Consider the following 14413-nt stretch of genomic DNA (forward strand, 5'->3'; position numbering starts at 1 on the left):
CGAAAATCAATAAGCCCTCAAACAAGTAGTTGGGTATGTAACATTTTCACAGACATGAGCTCATGCTCAAGTCCTGGCTCCCACCCTGCTATGTTCTCCACTTGGAGCCTTCCTCAGAGGTCCTGGGAAGCTGTCCATCCTACCCTCATTGACTTTGAGAAGCCAGTGACCTGATGCCCATAGATCAGATGCCGCTTTCTTCTTTAAGGGTTACCAGGCAGCCATCTTGTTTCTTCTGTGTCTGGCAAGTAGCCAATACCCCACTGTTGGCGTCACTAGGCATAGCTACCAGGTAACTCAGGGGGGTGGAAGGCCATAAGTGCCGATGAAACCCCCCTGCTCTGGGTCTAAGTGAGCCACAGTAATTCCGTCTTGTGAACTTTAACCAGCCTCCATGCTAACAGCCTAAATGCTGAAGCAGAATATGTAACGGTCAGCTTTTTTAGCAGACAGCTGCAGTTTCGCTCACACTAGCAGAAGCAGTAGTGATAACGAGGGGGAAAAGGGGAGGGAGAGACCTACTATGTAGAGCTTGCAAGGCCAAAGATAACCATGCGGATGAGAACTTTTCTAACACGCCACAATGTACTGCCCGCTGTAACTGCTATCGGGAAGGGAGGAGTATGGGGGGGAACAGAACAAAGACTTGTACACAAACAGCTTGGAATATAAAATGGGAAACTTACTTGTATTTGCTGCGCTTGATTTGAGACTGCTCTCCTAGTGCCTATTCAGAGCTCTTGAATAAATTTGGTTTGCTTCTCTACCCTGGTGTGTCTATTGATGCAATGCACACCGGGCAACGAACTCTGTTGCCCCCTCAGGCCCTCTGGGCCGGCAACAGTTTTGGCGCCCAACATGGGGCTCGAGGCTGAAATTTAGCCTTGCCCGGATCCCTCCTGGAGGCCAACGGATTACGGCGACGACCAACGCCCAGAGCGCACCAGTGACTTCATCTGGGGCCTCAGCAGAGACGTGGTGTGATCGACCCCGGAGGGCACAACGGTGCAACGCGCTCGGACAGTGGAGGCGACGGTGAGGAACCGGACCCTTGGATAAGGTAGGAAGAGTCCAGTGGGGACTTTACCTGTTTTTACCCGGGGACGCCGAGTGTCTCCCTAGAGTATGGGGCAGGGACAGAGTACAGCCGGCGGGGCACAGTGTACGCCCTTAGAATGCATTCTAGCAAAATTGGGACGTGTTTGGGTCAGATTCGATGCTTAGAAGTAAATTGAAAAGGTTCTGTACAGTTGACTGGCCTCAATACCAGCTAGAGTGCCAGGAAAGGTGGCCACCAGAAGGATCACTTAATTACAACACAATCCTTCAGTTACTTTTGTTTTGTCAGCAAACTGGTAAATGGAATGAACACCTCTATGCGTATACGTTTATGATGTTAAGAAATAGGCCTGATATTTTGCACAAGTGCCATTTGACTCCGACAAACTCGGTAGTACCTGCTGCTAATCCCCAGAACCCTCCCACAGTTGTAATGGCAGAATCGGTATCCCCTTCGGCTCCAACACCCCCACAGGCTCCAGAGAGTACCCCCTCAGTGGGATTGTATCCGTTGATTATTGAGAATGTGGTAGCCCGTCCAGGAACACAGGATCGTGCAACCCAGATTGTGCCAGTGTATTCTCATGTTCCTTTTAACCCAGTGCACCTAGCTGCCTTTAAGGCAGAAGCAGGGGAATTCTCAACGAAACCAAGCAAATTTATTTCAATCTTTGAAGGGTGTCTAGCAAGCCATAAGCCTGACTGGGATGATTGCAATATACTTATGAGAACCTTGTTGTCTGAGGTGGAGCGGAATCAGGTTATAGCTAAGGCTAAGGAGGAGGCACAGAGAAGGCATTTAAGGTTTAAAAAGGAAAGCTATTGGACACCAGAGGTTGTACTGAGTGGAATCCTCAAAAGTGGGTGTGCTCGTCCTGGTTTGTTGCTTCAAAGCTCTGTATAGAAGTTATTTTACTGGAAGGGTGTATAATGGCAATGTGTATGTGTTCATTGTTGGGAAAAGGTGTATGAGTGAAGAGTGGAAGGTTCCTTTGTAGGTTAAAAGAAGCCAAGAAAGGGAGAAGGAAAAAGAACAGAACGAGTTAACTGGAAAATATAGCTAGCAAGCTCAGTCATGCTGGCCCCATCCAAGGACATTGTTCACAGCTAAGACTTGGCTGACAACCAAGAAAAGGGGGGCAGTATACCCATTTCTCGGTCCTAGATTTAAAAGACGCTTTTTTCATGATTCCAGTCGACACCCAATCTCAGGAGATATTCTCCTTCGAGTGGGAGGACAACAGAAGGGTTAAAAAGCAGCTTTGCTGGACGGTATTGGCCCAGGGATTTAAAAATTCCCCCACTCTGTTCGGCCAGGCTCTGGCCAGAGACTTGGAGGAGTGGAATAATTCAGACAGAGTCCTCCTCCTGCAATATGTAGATGACTTACTAATTGCTGCTGTGGGTCTGATCCCTTGTCTCAAAGCCACTGTGAGCCTCCTTGCATCTGAAGAAGTGAGGTTCTTACCCACGAAAGCTTATGCTCCCACTACTTCTGTTCGTCTTAAAGGTGCCACAGGACCCTCTGTTGCTTTTTACAGATTCAGACTAACACGGCTACCCCCCTGATACTGTGAGCCTCCTGAATTTTGTTGGACTCCGAGGATACCAGGTAGCTCAGAGCAAGGCTCAAATTGCTCTTTCAGAAGAACAGTATCTGGGATTTCACATAAGGCAGGGAGAGAGGCAGCTCTCAAATGAAAGGAAGGAGGCTATCTGCCAAGTTCCTATCCCAAGCAACCGTAAACGGCTCAGGGCATTTCTGGGAATGGCAGGCTTTTGCAGAATATGGATCCCAGAGTATGGACTGTGGGCTAAACCTCTGTACGAATGTGTTAAGGAAACGGATCATGACCCCTTTCACTGGTCCCCAGAAGCAGACAGGGCATTTAAAATCTTGAAAAGGAAGTTGATGGAAGCCCCAGCCCTGGGTCTGCCGGATCTCTCTAAGCCATTCCAACTGTATGTGCATGAAAGAAAAGGGGTAGCCCTGGGAGTGCTTGCTCAGTTATTAGGCACCTGGAAACATCCTGTGGCATATTTCTCTAAACAACTGGATCAAATTGCAAAGGGATGGCCAGCATGCTTGAGGGCGGTCACAGCCACTGCCCTAGTGCTTGGGGAAGCTGAAAAACTGACACTGGGAGGAACTGTGCAAGTGTATATTCCCCAGATGGTCCAAGCCCTGCTGGACATTAAGGATGGGCTCTGGCTCACACAGGCTCGGGTTGCTCGGTACCAAGCGAAACTGTTAGAGAACCCTGAAGTTACCCTGCAAACCTGTCCCTCCCTTAATCCAGCTACCAGAAACAGAAAAGCAGGAACATGACTGTCTGGAAATCATAGATGCCCAATACTCCAGCCGCTCAGATTTAAAAGATCAACTACTCCCAAATGCTGACTTGGAATGGTATACCAATGGCAGTAGTGCCGTTGTGGATGGGCAAAGGAGGGCGGGTTATGCTATTGTGACCCTTCATGATACCGTGGAAGCTGAGAGTTTACCTGCTGGGACATCTGCCCAGCTTGCTGAACTAGTGGCCCTGACTCGTGCACTCGAGCTGGCAAGAGACAAACGGGTTAATACCTTTACTGACTCGAAATATGCTTTGGGGGTATTGCATGCTCACGCTGGTCTGTGGAAGCAAAGAGGGATGCTAACAGCCCAAGGCTCCCCGGTTAAGCATGGGTCTCAAATTCACCGGCTGTTAGAAGCGGTACAACTCCCCTCAGCAGTAGCAGTGGTGCACTGCAGAGCCCATCAAAAGGAAGATCAAGATGTAACTAAGGGCAATGCCAGAGCAGACAGGGAAGCCAAGCGCGCTGCTACCCTGAAATCACCAACAGAGGAGAATGCCCAAATGCATGCCCTCATCCCATCAGTAGGTGAGCTTGCAGCTCCTCAGTACTCCCATGATGACAGAAACCTGGCTGACAGGCTCAGTCTCCAGGAAAAGGAGGGATGGCTTTATTCCACAGAGGGAAAAATCCTCCTGCCCAAGGTCCTGATCCAACCAGTGTTGCAGAAACTGCATCAAACCACCCACGCAGGCAGAGAGGCTCTTACCCAGCTTATGAATAAATATTTTCTAACCTCTGGACTTAAACCCCTAGCATCCCAGGTACAAGCTGAATGTTTAATCTGCCAAAAGAATAACCCTCGACCAGGAGTAGCAGTGTTGCCAGCCACCCTGGAACCTACCCCAGGCCCAGGATTGGTGTGGCAAATAGACTTTACTGAGTTTCCCCAGACCCAAGGGTACAGGTATCTCCTCGTCTTGGTGGATCGATTCAGCGGATGGCCCGAAGCCTTCCCATGTCGTAACAACACTGCCAAAACAGTGGCTCTTAAGTTTGTCAAAGAGATCATTCCTCGCTTTGGACTCCCCCAGTAGATGTAATCTGATAACGGAACACACTTCACATCTCAAGTTGTTCAAAAGATATCAAGTGCCTTGCAAATCGCCTGGAAACTCCACATACCATGGCGACCACAAGCCAGTAGAGTAGCGGAACGCACAAATCAGACACTCAAGCAACACCTCTCAAAGGTCTGTCAGGAGGCCTTTCTTAGGTGGCCTGATGCTTTGCCCCTTGTGTTATTCCGCATTCGTGCTCTCCCCAAGGGCAGGTTAGGGCTTAGTCCCTTCGAAATTATGTTTGGAAGGGCATGGCCTCTGAACGGTACACCGGTTCTGGCAGGAGAGTGGGAAATGGAGTGTGGTTTCTTGTCTCAGTACATGTGCTCTCTGTCTGCTGTTCTTTCTTCTCTTCACAGATACACCAAAGATTCACAGCCTCTTCTGCTGGATGCCCCTGTCCACTACTTGCAGCCAGGTGACTCCATTCTCGTTCAGACCTGGAAGGACGAGCCTCTCCAAGAGAAGTGGAAGGGACCCCACACCGTCCTGCTGGTCTCCCACACGGCAGCAAAGGTCAAAGGACACAAGAACTGGATTCATCACTCTCGACTGAAAGCAGTACCCACTCCTGAACAGTGGACTGTCCAGCCTGCAGAAAAGACTGCCAGCGACGATTTGGGACTTAAGCTGTTATTCAAAAGACGGTAAGGGTAACTGGGAATGCCTGGTAATCTCTTTGAACAGCCACAGCGCACTCCCCGTGAAAACCCTGAGCATTGGTTCTATCTATTCACAGAAGGCCGACCTAGCCTATGGTCTTGGTCCTTTTATTTTTTGATTTGTTTGGTGTCAATAATTCTTATCTTCTGGGCATTTGGGTTGTTGTAATTACAATATGGGTTCAGGTTAGGGTCTCTCACAACATTCCTTTTTGTCACAGAAGCAATCCTTCTGTTACCTACTGTTTCACCCATATCGCATGCAGGATGGGGAGCCATCCCTGCAGACCTGGCTACCAATACCTATGAGGCCCTGAAAATTGCCTTTGCCCGTGAGTTCAATCTCTCCCACTGTTGGATATGTGCCCAGACTCCCCACCATTCGGCTGGATTGCCCTGGAGAGTAGTTCCCCAAAATTGGTCAGACTTTTGTCAAAGGTGGATGGTTACCAGCAGCAGCACCTCTGATAATTTAAGTTTGCGATCTAACTGTACTGCGGAAGCTCCTTATGGCCTACACAATGGCTCTTGGAATTCCCACTATAGTAGCACTCGGAAACCCCAGCCCATTCATTTACGCTCTCCACCCACTGGTCTCATATGTTTTCAGCAAGCCAGTACAAGTAATCATACCTGGTTTGCCGGCATTAGTACATGTAGATTTTATATTGGTCCTGGTATAAGTCTCACTGTTCCTGTACTAAATGCCACCGGTTGGCAAACCGGCACTGCATTTTTTGCCCTTTCCCGACAAGCCACCCTACGGAACCTACAAGGTAACAATGGAAAGGCTAGTTATGGTGAAGCATTCTGGGTCTGTGGTAATAGTGCCTACAAATGGCTTCCTCATGGTTGGCATAGTAGCTGTTACAAAGGCTATCTCGCTCCTCCCCTCCGTGTTCTGACCCAGGCTCCCTCAGGTCGCCCCAGGTACTATCGGTCCTTGAGAGCTACCATTGAACCCATCGGGAAGGGAGACAGGTTTGGGATGATATTCCTCCCTACTTATGGGGTGGGACGGCTAACCCAACTCTACAGGAGACATTCTAAATTCTCACCCAGTTTGCCAATGATACCCTGGCCATAGAAAAAGGCATAAGCTCCAAGCTGTACCAGCTTCGATTGCTGGCTCTGCAAAACCGCCAGGCCTTAGATTATGTGTTAGCCTCACGGGGTGGGGTCTGTGCCCTTATTGGAGAAGAATGTTGTACCTATGTCCCAGAGTTTTCACAGGATATTAACAAGCACATCTTGTCAGCCAAACAGGCCTTGAACCAGTGGAAGGCCCAGGAAGGAGAATCCACTATTTTTGATTCCCTTTGGGGTTGGTTACCTGGTCTAGGGGAAGGCATTGTTCGCCTCTTGCTCATAGGTGTTGTGATATGTTTTGTTCTTTTTCTTTTGCTCACTTGCTGTAAGGTGCTTATACATAAGATTTGTACCTCCCATTCCCCAGAAGTTCCTTTATACCCTCTCATTGATGATCCCAATTGCATGGAGCTTAATCGCATTTTGTAGTTAGAGTATGAGAAAACTCTGCCAAAGGTTTGTTGAGTGTTTTCAAAGGAGGGAATTGTTGGCGTCACTAGGCATAGCTACCAGGTAACTCGGGGGGGGGGGGGGGTGAAAGGCCATAAGTGCCGATGAAACCCCACCCTGGTGTGTCTATTGGTGCGACGCACACCGGGCAACGAACCCTGTTGCCCCCTCGGGCCCTCTGGGCCAGCAACACCACTAATCCACTGGCTCTTCAGCAGGAGTCAGGAAGTGACTTAACTTCCACACCTCTCCCGCACTCACAGAAGCAGCAGGAAAGTAGACACATTCCTTGTCCTTCTGGAGCCACTGCTAGGTGAAGCAGAAGAGTCAGACAGCACCCCTTAAGTCTTAGCACATGGTTGCTAAGCAACATGAATGCTGTGGGGTGATTTGCTGAGTTGGCTACAGGTTAAAATTCTGTAGAACCTCAACCTCAAAGTGAGCCATCAAGGGTTGGCCCACTCCTGCTAAATCCTAGGACAGTGGTCCCCAAACTTTTGAGGATCATGCCCCCGTCTGTGCCCCACCAGAGCCAGGGCTGGGAGCGGGACTGCGGCTCGTGGGGAGACATGGACAGAGGTAAGGGGGCCAAGGCTGGGGCCGGTCTGGATCTGGGAGCGGGGCTGTAGCCAGGGAATGGAGCCACAGCTGGGCTGAAATGGGAGCTGGCAGTCAGGCCCATGGCCAGGGAATGGAGCCATGGCCAGTGGCCGAGGCTGGGAGTCGGAGCAGGAGCAGGGGCAGGGCCAGGAGCGGAGCCATGCCGAGGCTGGGGACAGATCCACACACGGGGGCAGCTGGGGTAGAGAGGGGCTGGGTGGCGCTCCCTTCCTGGGCCCCACCACATCTCCCTGGACATTCCTCCACACCCCTGGGGGGAGCACCACAGTTTGGGGACCTCTGTTTTAGAAAGAGACCATAGAAGGTTTGGGTCATAAACCCCACATAGACTGGACCCTGCAGAGGTCACACAAGCCCTAGTTCCAATAACATTAGGGCATCTAATAAACCACCAATAACTAAGAAACTTAGGCCCAGCTACTCAAAAGGTATTCAGGCACCTAACTCCCATTCATTTCAATGGAAATTGGATGCCTAAATACCTTTAAAGATCTGGGCATTAATGCTAAGGCTGCTGCTGTCCCATAATCAATGTACTATCTCCAGCCTAGATACTGTGTTGCATTAAATATATGGGCTGTTGTGAGACACACAGGAATAACAGTGCTAGAAAAGAGCCAGATCTGCAGGTTTAGCTGGGAATTTCTTGGCCACATTCAGTTTCTGTCACACAGAGATTCCCTGAAATACATGCTACTTAGACCATATGTGGCATGTAATATTTTCTGATTTTTATTGACAGTTTTCATTGGCATGCAAATAAAAAAATCTTAGTTTCGGAGAAGAATTAATCTGTTCATGTTGCAGCTAATTGTGCAGTTGAAAAATGGGTTTAGATGGAACCAGATTGGTACGAAAGCTTTGTGATAACCCTCAGCACAGGGGTGGTTTTCCTAAAAATGATTTATCCTGAAATGACTAAGGAAATCATATTCCCGAATTGTCCAAAAATCAAAAGATTCTGATTGTTGGTGGATAAAATTTTAAATTAATCTATTGTTTCTCTTACTTTATGTTAAGTGTTGCCAGGTTGTGCTACTTCATGGTTATAAGCTGCTAGAATTACTATTGCTGCAAACTGGAAAAAAGAGAATGCTAGGCAGATGGCTTATGAAAATCTGGGAAGTCATAACTGGCTAGCCCAGGGGTCGGCAACCTATGGCATGCGTGCCAAACATGGCACGTGAGCCGATTCTGAGTGGCATGCTGCTACCCACTGAGAGGAGGAGGAGGAGGGGCCGGAAAGCGCAATGCTTGGAGAAGAAGGGGGAGGGGAAAACTTGGCTGCCGCAGGATCAAGCTTCTGCCTCCTGCCCCCGCAGGGGAGAGTGGTGGTGGGGAGATCCCGGCCCCCCACCCCACTCAGCCCCCCCGCCCACCTCTCTCCCTTGCAGGGGCAGGAGGCAGAAGCTTGGTCCTGCGGCAGCCACACTCCCTCCCCTCCCCCCCCCCCGCTTCTTCCCACAGCGTGGTGCATTCCGGCCCCTCCTCCTCCCAGAGGAGCAGAGCCGAGCGCAGCATGGTGGCTGCTCCGTAGAGGAGGCAGAGAGAGGTAGGGACGGGCCTGGGGGAAGGGGGTGGAACAGGTCATATCCCTCCCAGCCCCCTGCCATGAGCCGAGCACCCCAGCCTTCTGCCCTGCACCCCCCACACCAACACACCCAGCCCTCTGCCCTGCACCCCCCACACCCTCCCCAGCCCTCTGCCCTGCACCCCCCACACCCTCCCCAGCCCTGACCTCGAGTTGCCCCCAACACCCAGCCTTCTGCCCTGCATCTCCACACACACACCCCAGCCCTCTGCCCTGAACCCCCCATCCAGTGGGCTGAGCAGGCTGGCGGCGTAAGATCAGCATTTTAATTTAATTTTAAATGAAGCTTCTTAAACATTTTGAAAACCTTGTTTACTTTACATACAACAATAGTTTAATTATGTAATATACACTTAGAGAGAGACCCTGTAAAGAAGTCCAGACTCACCCCTGCAGCGCCCCCTACTGGTTACTCCGGGGAATCAGCTCTCCAGCCTCTGGAGCGCCCTCTTCAGGCCAGTGATCTGCCTGTCCTCTTCCTCAGGCCTCCATGTCCCTCCCAGGACCCCGGTGCTCCTTGCTCTGGGTGCTGCCCCCTGGCAGTACCCACACACTAGGTCTCCCCTCCCTGGGGAACCCCCACCCACTATCCCCACCTTACCTCAGAATAAGGCCACTGCCAGTCACCAACTAGCCCCCGCTCCCTGCAGCAGACTTCAGTATAGGCCACTCATCACAGGTAAGGTTGGGTTTGGACCTGCTGCCTTGGCCTAGCCCTGGGCTGCCCTCTGCAACCCCCCGTACCTCTTGGCCTATTACCAGGCCACAGCCTGGGGCTATCTAGGCTGGCGCTCCCCAGCTCCTCAGCCTTTCCCCAGCCCTGCTCCACTACAGGTACCCTGTCTAGCTCCCTGCAGCCAGGCCCTTCTCTCTCTGAAGGCAGAGAGAAACTCTTGAGCTCCTGGCTCCCAGCCTTCTTATACAGGCCAGCTGGGGCCTGATTGGGGCGTGGCCCAGCTCTGGCTACTTCCCCAATCAGCCCAGTAGCTTTTCTCTTTGCCCCAGCCCTCTGCCAGGGCTGTTTTAAACCCCTCTGCAGGAGCAGGGTAACCACCCCGCTACAGACCCCGTCTAAAAAAACCTTAAAATGTATTACCGGCACGCGAAGCCTTAAATTAAAGTGAATAAATGAAGACTCGGCACACCACTTCTGAAAGGTTGCCTACCCCTGGGCTATCCATAAGAACAGTTTATACAACAGATATCTGAACACATAGCTGCCTTTCATCCAGGGCCGGCGCTTCCATTTAGGCGACCTAGGCGGTAACCTAGGGTGCCAGGATTTGGGGGGTGGCATTTTGCCGCCCTTGGCGGCAATTCGGCGGCGGGGGGTCCTTCACTCGCTCCAGGACCCGCCGCCGAAGTGCCCCAAAGACCAGGAGCGCAGAAGGACCCCCACCCCCCCGCTGCAGAATTGCCAACGACGACCAGGAGCGCGGAAGGACCCCCGCCTAGGGCGCCAAAAACCCTGGCGCCGCTCCTGCTTTCATCACCCATGCTGAAGATAGGAACTGGCTTAAAAAGCCAAGACTCAAGAACTTTTCTCCTTATTATAGTCTCATGGAATATATACTCTTTGTCCAGCTCTGACCCATGTTCCAGAAGCAGATTTGACACCCAAACCAGTGAATCCCCCAGGATCCTTATAGTCATTGATCACCATCACAAAGGTCCCATGCCTTCACGCTTGCTCCCTGCCTCCCCAGTTATCATATAAGGATTCTTCAGCTATGGACCCAGGATATCCCTTAAAGCTGGTGGAGTCCACATCATGCGATGGAAGATGATTTATAGTTAATTCACTCACAGAAGGATTGGAGGGAAATAGATAAGAAGCCCTCTTTTGACAGTTTAGGAAAAATAGCTCTCTGTCAAATACCCAAGAGAGACCGAATTACTAAATGAGGAGTACACCAGGATTGTGCAATCAATTCTTAATGTGAAAGACAAAACATCCTCCTTCTAAAAAATGCCAGAATTACCAGAACAGCCTCTCCCAAACCATAAGAAACATCACTTCTTCTTGACGACATTCAAGCTGAGGTTAACACATAGGACCAGGTCTCATGATATATGGATTCTATCACTAGTTTTCACAGATTTCCCTGTGACATTGGTCAAGTTACGTAATTTCTCTATACACTAGTATCCCCCTGTAATAAAATGGGATACAATAATACTACCCTGCCACCATATCAATGAAGACTTCACTAATGTTTTTAAACTGGTTTGAGACCCTTGGATGGAAAGTGTTATAACAGTCAAAAGTTTTAATACTACAGTGGCATACATGGTTCCCTGCAATGCAAAATACTAATCAACCTTGTTATACCTGGCTTATTCTGGATATGATCTGTAACATGAAGGGAGTGAAAGGGTGATTGTTTAAAAGTTATTACTTCACACTTATCTGGGGGCGGGGAGATAGAGAAAGCCAAATAACCTAAGGATGCATTTCATCAATCTGTCATTGCTTCACCTGCAGAACAGAGGTTGTTGTTTTAAATAGAATTAAAACTGCAGACTTGCTCTTGTGATCCTCATAAATCTTTCTGTGACATTCATTTATATTTTTTTTTATATATATATATATATATATATATATATATAAATTAAATAAATAAATTAAATAAAAGGAACCCTGTTCTCAACTAAATACTTTATATCCCCATGCATTAAATAGTGAATGAAAACTATCTGATATGACTAAATGAGATAGATGTTCATAAGATGCTGTTGTCATTATGCGTGGCAGTAAAGGTCTGACCACTGTGTGAATTACAGTGTCCAGATGATACTGTGATGAGCCCTGTATAGATACACCTGTAATAATAATTTACCCCTAATTCACTGGAGATAAAGTGACCCCTTGTCAGAGGGACAGCTTATGGGTAGTACCTTTGGGAGGAGGGCAAACCAGCTGCATGGGGAAGCTATGGACTCTGGGTATAGGGGAAGAGGGATCTTTGGACCAGCACTGAATAAGCTGACAGGGAAAGGAGAATTAGGGAGGGGCCACTACATTCACATTCATGAGGTCATGAACACCTGCACAGAGCATGTGATATGGCAGTATTTTCTGTTGCAGTCCCTAAGCAGCAACCATGGATGAGCTAGACTGGACAAAGCTGTGGAGAATAATGAGAACAATCCTGCAGTAGACCCCGAGGATGTACGCAATAACCTAGCAGATCTTTCCTGACTCTAAAAATCTACCATGTCCAGCGATACCAGATGTTTCAGCTAAAACAATAAAGGGCAAAACAGTTTAATGTTAATATGTAATTTATCATTAGGCTTCAGAGTTAATATCCCATACTGAATGAGGCAGTTAATACAGCTACTTTTTCAGCCTGTCTGCAGACTGAGGAAGGCATTGGATCGCAGTGGAAGATTTTCTATTGTGTTTTAATGATAGCTTGAATTCTGTGGGGACTGACAGAGGCACCCAAGAAATGCTGGATTTACACATTGGCAACCTTAAAGTCCTGCTTATATTCTTGACACGAGGTTAGATGAAGCAGCTATGTAAATAACAAGTAGGTAAGTTTCTTCGATTTAGATATTAAAGAAAACTCCATACTCAAACAACAGGCAACTGCAAATTACAAACCTGTAATTACATTGAGAGTTTCTCCTCATGTCAATTCAAAAGAGCAAAATTTGAGTGGTTTATGGGATCACCCGAGCCTACAGATGTAATTACAGCTCCATTACTCAAAACAAGCTTTTTTAAAATAATAAAATAAAAATAAAATAATAATAATGTTGCATGGATCTACCCTTCTTTTCTCCTCCCTCTTCAAACTACCACCAGAGTTGTTAGATCTAAAAATTGCTCCTTTTTAAGGAATAAGTTATGTCACTCCAGTGAATTGCAGGATTTTATGTCACTGCAATCTATGTACTACAATGGGGTTTCTTAGTGTCTCCATAGTTGAGTTCTCTGTAAATGGATTAGATCTACAGCAAATACAGGTTTTATACTATAGCTTCCTTGATAGGACTAGAAAGGAGTTCTAAGGTATTCTAGCTGAAACATCACATTCCTTCATATTTTGCAGGACTTTTCATTACAGTTATTCCATTCACCACAATCCCTTTAGAATCTAGCCAGTTTATTTTTAGCACCGCTACTGCAGGAATTTTAATTATGACTCCATTCATTTCATTGGCTCATGGGATTGCAGTGCCACTCGCTCAAATTTGAGTGCTTGATTGTTTGAAAAGTGTGAATTGGGACTGCTTTGTTCCAGGTGGGCCTTGAGTGGGCCTGACTGTTATAAAAAGTCAGTCAGCTGCGAACTAGCTGAGCGGCAAGACTATGAGAGGGAGCTTGACTGGTAGTTCACCTGGGGAGAGCCCACTGTGGCATTCATCTTGCAGGCTTCTCTGAGTATTTACTGCAACAGCTGAGGAAGCTCTTAGAAGGAAGGTAATATGGATGGTGAGCGATAAGCTGTTGTGACCTGCACAGGATGTACCATGTTTGTCTTTCTTCCACAGGACAGAAGTGACTTTGTCTGTACAAAGTGCAAGCTGGTCTCCATATTGGAAGAGAAGGTTCAAGGTCTGGAGAAACAAGTATCAACCCTGCATTGCATAAGAGAAAATGAAGATTTCCTGGACAGACGCCAGGATATGCTTCTATGGGCACAACATTCTGAAGAATCGGAGCAGGCTGCACAGCGGGGACAGAAGGACGGTGAAGAAATTTGGCAGCATGTGACCTCCAGAAGAAGAAAGAGGAGCGTCCATGTACCAGCAATGCAGATACAGGTGAGCAACCATTTTCATGTTCTCTCCACAGGTACTAATGCGGAGAGTGGACTAGATGATACATCTGAGGGAAGTGAACAGAAGGGGACTCCACCGATTGGAAGGTATGAGATGCACTGTCCTAGGGATGGGGGTTCTACAACCACCGCTCCCAAGAGAAGGAGGCGGGTGGTGGTGGTTGGGGACTCCCTCCCTCAGTGGGACTGAATCATCTATCTGCCGTCCCGACTGGGAAAACCGAGAAGTGTGCTGCTTGCCAGGAGCTAGGATTCACGATGTGATGGAGCGCCTGCTGAGACTCATCGAGCCCTCAGATCGCTACCCCTCCCTGCTCCTCCATGTGGGCACCAATTATATTGCCAAGAATGACCTTGAGCGGATCACTGCAGACTATGTGGCTCTGGGAAGAAGGATAAAGGAGTTTGAGGTGCAAGTGGTGTTCTCATCCATCCTCCGTGTGGAAGGAAAAGGCCCGGGTAGAGACCATCAAATCGTGGAAGTCAACGAATGGCTATGCAGGTGGTGTTGGAGAGAAGGCTTTGGATTCTTTGACCATGGGATGGTGTTCCAAGAAGGAGGAGTGCTAGGCAGAGATGGGCTCCACCTAACTAAGAGAGGGAAGAACATCTTTGCAAGCAGGCTGACTAACCTAGTGAGGAGGGCTTTAAACTAGGTTCACTGGGGGAAGGAGACCAAAGCCCTGAGGTAAGTGGGGAAGTGGGATACCGAGAGGAAGCACAAGC

At 48.7% G+C, this 14413-nt stretch overlaps 1 long non-coding RNA gene across 1 annotated transcript in view; it reads left to right on the forward strand.

The window, feature by feature from the left end:
- Positions 1-392: 392 nt before the first annotated feature.
- The window catches only part of LOC135973033 (uncharacterized), a 40423-nt gene continuing 26402 nt past the window's right edge, over positions 393-14413 (forward strand). The window contains exons 1-2 of the long non-coding RNA XR_010589720.1: positions 393-5125; positions 13398-13670. This is a non-coding gene — a long non-coding RNA (uncharacterized LOC135973033). The remainder of the gene's footprint in view (positions 5126-13397; positions 13671-14413) is intronic.

Source organism: Chrysemys picta, chromosome 8 (assembly GCF_011386835.1).
Source record: "Chrysemys picta bellii isolate R12L10 chromosome 8, ASM1138683v2, whole genome shotgun sequence".
Classification (NCBI taxonomy): domain Eukaryota; kingdom Metazoa; phylum Chordata; order Testudines; family Emydidae; genus Chrysemys; species Chrysemys picta.